The sequence below is a fragment of the Hyla sarda genome, chromosome 9 (genome assembly GCF_029499605.1).
Source record: "Hyla sarda isolate aHylSar1 chromosome 9, aHylSar1.hap1, whole genome shotgun sequence".
NCBI lineage: Eukaryota > Metazoa > Chordata > Amphibia > Anura > Hylidae > Hyla > Hyla sarda.
Genome location: NC_079197.1, coordinates 27881596 through 27886848, shown reverse-complemented (window position 1 = coordinate 27886848; position 5253 = coordinate 27881596). Strand labels below are relative to the sequence as shown.

Sequence of the window (5253 nt, the reverse complement as noted above, 5' to 3'; positions counted from 1 at the left end):
GGTAAGCTACAAACGGGGTAAAGTCTATCATAGTCAGTCTTAATCAAGTCAGTCCAAGTCAATCTGTCTCAAGTCAGCATGGCCCTGCATCAAATTGTCCAAGTCCACCATAAGTCCCAGCAAGCCCCGTGGTCTCTGAAGTCACTGGTCACCTCCTTGGGCCTAGCCAACCTGTATAGACTGTTACATCTGTCTGACTCAGTAAAGCTGCCGTTGTTTCGTAACTTGGCATCGGAGTCATTATTTGCCCTCCGTGCCTAGCCCAGGATCCAGCGGAATAACTTTGGGTGGTGTAGAGGATAAACCACGCCCTGACGTCACAAACACAACGGGTTAATGCCATCTGCCCCTAGGGTAATTCCATTTGCCCTCATCACACCCTCACCACACTTACTTTACATAGTTAAGAGCAACAATCCCCTTATTAGCTTTCTTAGTAAGAGTGATTTAGAAACACTTACCAAACCTGTGCCTACCGCAGATCATCAAAAAGTTAAACATTTTTGTGTAAATGACATGGTTTGCACAAAATTTATCACCTTCTACGCTGTGCTCGCCAAGTGTGTTTGGCTTGCAGTGGAGAAGTACAGCTTCGCATGGAGGGGGCATGGGCACCCTCTAACTACCTGTTAGTTGAGGATTACATTTGGGGAACATGAATAGTTTCTCCCAAGTGTATATTTCTTGGTCTATTTGTGCTCCTCCCTGGGTTTAAGTTGGGTATTCCTATTGGTTTGTGCCTGGTGTGAACTGAAGTTGAAATCTATGCCAGCTCTGAGCTGGTGTATATTTTATTTAGGGCGCATAGGGCAGCCTCTGATGTGGCAGGATTTATGTAGTACTTAGAAACACTTGAAGCACATTTGATGTTCCTTTAAAATGCTCAGTCCCGGAGGTTAGACACTACTGAGAGGAGTCTTCACAGTTTGGCTCACAGTAGTTATTATTTTAAAGGCTTTACAACTCATGGTTACTTGCGTTACAATACCCTATCGTAGGGTGTCGGGCAGAAAAGGTAACGGCTTGTAAGTTACATTGCAGTGGCTCTGGCTGGAGGCCCACAAAGAGTTCAGTGGATGCAGAAGAACACTTGTTCAGCTACTTTCTCTTCTGACTTGCAGAGAATCTCCCTCTTGGATTATTAATACAGGACTAGAGTCAATATATTTTCAGTGTAGACTGAAGACAGTTCTTGGTTCTTGAGTATGTCAACCCCACACAATGCTGATGTTGAGTATTAATGACCAAGAGCTGAGGAATTGGAAAGCAGGATTAGGATTATCTGGCAGAGCTTTGGCAAGATAAACTTGTGTAGGTCATGTGACCAGCTTGTCATACACTTTTGCATTGCAGTACATAAATCTACCCATAGGTGAAACAAAGAATAAGTAAACCATTACAAAACTTTATACCTCATATAAAGCAGCGTGAAGCAATACAGTACATGTTCTGCATGTGTAACTCACGACACTCAGACAGTATTAAACTGATAGGAGACAACCCACAGCTGCACTACAACTTATATAGCAGCATGTAGGCAGGTACTGGGGCTCTGCATTTCATTTACTGGGTTTTCCATTCAGAGTGACTCTGTAAATTTTAAAAGAAATTGGATAAGAGTTACTTCCACAACAACGTTCCATCTGTCCATAGGTGTAGCTCCATTGAAGTGAATGGACCAGATGGCAATACTACCCACAACCTCAGGACAATTGTGGCACCACTGAATGAATAGTCGCAATGGGGTTCTTGTCCTGTACAACCTCATAAAAATTCTTCATCAGCATAAAAAAATCTGTTACAATATGTTTATGGCGCTGGGTTTGGTAAGCAATAAGGAGGGACGCAAAGCTCATTGCCCTTTTAGTCAGCTGACAAGTGTGGGGGGGGGGGGCATCGGCAGCCAAACCCCCACCAATCTGATATTGATCAACTAGTATAAAAGCCCCAATAAACCCCTTTAGCTGTTACCAATATGTTTACTAATAACATTTTATGTCTAGTGATTAGGAGTTTACATTCTGTTCCTTCCTTTTTACATTGCACCAGAAATACAGATTTATAAATAATTCTACATCCGCAAGCCAAAAGTCTGTCCATGACAGCTGGACACCATAGAGCAATGTTTCTCCACAGCAATACTAAGATCTTTCAAAAACTGATTTCACCCTTGCCAGTAATGTATGGTGTAGGGAAAGGGGCAGGTTGAGCAGTCAACAAATCATTTTTTTTTTATAAAGCCGAGGAATGTGCTCTTGAATCACCCAAAGTGCAAGAAAAAGTGCAAACGTGTTACACAAAAAAAAAAACGTGCACAAAGGATGCGGTCTATCGCAAGCCCTTCTCCGATAGGAGAGAGGCCCCCCAATAAACCTTACCCTTCGGACCAAAAGGTACCTGCGAGGTTCCAGGTTCGATGTCCCTTTTCACCAAAGCTACTAGGGGACCACAAATGCTCCCGGCATCCCCCTTGGCGTTAGCCAAGGTATCTGCCCGCAGAGCCGATAACGGTAGGTACCCTGCCAGAGCAGGAGTACCCGGGGTGTTTGCAGGGAGGTGCGGAACCTAATGGCCACACACACCTCCCCTAGACCGCCAGGAGGGACACCCAGAAGGGCTACCGCATCCTGACGACACACAACACGCAAAAAGCGACACAGTGAGACAAAAAGAAATAAATAAGTGAATGTGTGCAGATATACTGCCCGGATCTATAAAACTGTCTCTGATCCTAGCCAGAAGGCCGGGAATCAAGAGGGGAGTGCCACAAGGTGAAGAGATTATGGTGCCCGTGCTTCAACTCAGTGAGCCAGTATTCCCAGTGAGTTTCGGCAGCTCGGGGTCACCACTCCCCGAGGCACAAAAGTACCTCGGCTCTAGACCCTCTCAGCCTCGTGGCGAGACCCGGAGGGAACAGGTCACATCGGTGCAGCCGTCGAGCTGATTCCTCAGAACCATCCCCGGAAAGCCCTGGTACACCTGCACCCTCCATGCAGCACCCATCCCCACCAGCCTCATACCGGCATTACCGCCCACCGGCATGAAAAACTGATAAGAACAGATACTACACTTGATCTTAGCCAAAAGGCCGAGAAGCGATCAACAAATCATGGGTGACATTAGAGTGCTGTGTTAACACCAGAGTGCTGTGCTGACATTAGTGTGCTGTGCTGACACCAGAGTGCTGTGCTGACAATAAAGTGCTGTGCTGACTAGTGTTGAGCGGCATAGGCCATATTCGAATTCGCGATATTTCGTGAATATATGGACGAATATTTGTCATATATTCGCTAAATTTGCATATTCGTAATATTTGTGTTTTATTTTCGCATATGCGAAAATTTGCATATGCGAAAATTTGCATATGCGAAAAGTCGCATATGCAAAAAATTGCATATACAAAAATTACCATATACAAAAATTAGCATAAGCGAAGATTTGCATATATGAAAATTAGCATATGCTAATTTTCGCATATGCAAAAATCCGCACGCCAATCTCAGTAGTATTAGAGCCTTCTTTGCACCACACAAGCTGGAAGCAGAGAGGGAAGATCACTGTGATGTGAACTGTGAAAAAAATAAAATAAAATAAAACGAATATTCGTAATTGCGAATATATAGTGCTATATTCGCGAATATTCGCGAAGAAAATTTGCATTGCAAATATTTACGAGCAACACTAGTGCTGACACCAGAGTGATGTGCTGACACCAGAGTGCTGTGCTGACACTAGAGTGCTGTGCTGACACTAGAGTGTTGTATTGACACTAGAGTGATGTGCTGACACCAGAGTGCTGTGCTGACACTAGAGTGATGTACTGACTCTAGAGTGCTGTGATGACACTAGAGTGTTGTATTGATACTAGAGTGCTGTGCTGACAATAGAGTGCCGTGCTGACACTAGAATGATGTACTGACACTAGAGTCCTATGCTGACATTAGAGTGCTGTACTGACAATAGAGTGCTGTACTGACAATAGAGTCCTATGCTGACCCCAGAGTGCTGTACTGACACTAGAGTCCTATGCTGACACTAGAGTGCCGTACTGACAATAGAGTGCTGTACTGACAATAGAGTGCTGTACTGACACTAGAGTGATGTACTGACAATAGAGTGCTATACTGACACTAGAGTCCTATGCTGACCCCAGAGTGCTGTACTGACAATAGAGTGCTGTACTGACACTAGAGTGATGTACTGACAATAGAGTGCTGTACTGAAACTAGAGTGCTGTACTGACACTAGAGTCCTATGCTGACCCCAGAGTGCTGTGAGTTATGGGTTGATACTATGTAACTATATTTATATAAGGTTTGTCAGCACAGTCTGGTGCAATTGTGACCCGCACTAATCTATTACTGTCATTGATAAAGCATTTATTTGTTTGTTCAGTCACCAGTTTCCCATACAGTTCACACCATATGCATGTACAGTCTTGTGGTTGCCTGAGCCTGTCTTTGTCCTGTTGGGTGGCAATCTTCTACCTTCCCCTGTGACTCTTTAACTACTTAAAGGAAAGAAATGGCTTGTTGTACTGTAAATAAATGATCAGCTGCCACCAAACTGGAAGATGAGCAAGACACAGCGAAGCCGCTCGACTGCCATATGATGCATTAACTCAGTGTGCAGACAGGGGGATGGCTGATGGTTTTATTACTGCCTCCTTCCACGGGACATTACGGTTGATTTAATGCATCTGACTGTGGAGATTTATGGGCCCTTCTTTCACACAGCTACCTGGGTACTAACACTCCAAGTCATTTACATAGGACTGGGACAGTACAAACATTGTATTACTTCCTAATGGATAACTGGGTCATATCGATCACAGCTCGGATTTATATGTTGTCAGGGTGTTATTTTTCACTGCTGACTGGTTTTTCTTCGTGAAGCGATATCAATGTCTATTGCTTGGGTGTCACAGTAAATTGGGCCTTCTATAGTTTATTTTAAAGGAGTACTCTGGGATGCAAAAATTGTCATTCAGAATTCATTTGGGGTGCCGGGGCCTAAAAACACCCACTGCCGCTCAGCCTATGGCCGGCCAAGGCGGGACTTCACTGTGGCCGGTGATTGGCTGAGTGCAGTATGACGCACTGACCACCGACAACTAGGAAGAGGATCGTGGCAGAGGCCAGAGCGGGTTACCGGAGATACCGGAGGAGCGATGGCAGGTATGTATCTCCTTGTTTTTTTTACTGCTAGTCTGAATGACAATTTTTGCATCCCGGAATTCTCTTTTAAATCTTT

At 44.5% G+C, this 5253-nt stretch overlaps 1 pseudogene; it reads right to left on the bottom strand.

The window, feature by feature from the left end:
- Positions 1 to 2990: 2990 nt before the first annotated feature.
- LOC130292105 (U2 spliceosomal RNA) lies at positions 2991 to 3100 on the bottom strand (annotated as a pseudogene).
- Positions 3101 to 5253: the final 2153 nt, after the last annotated feature.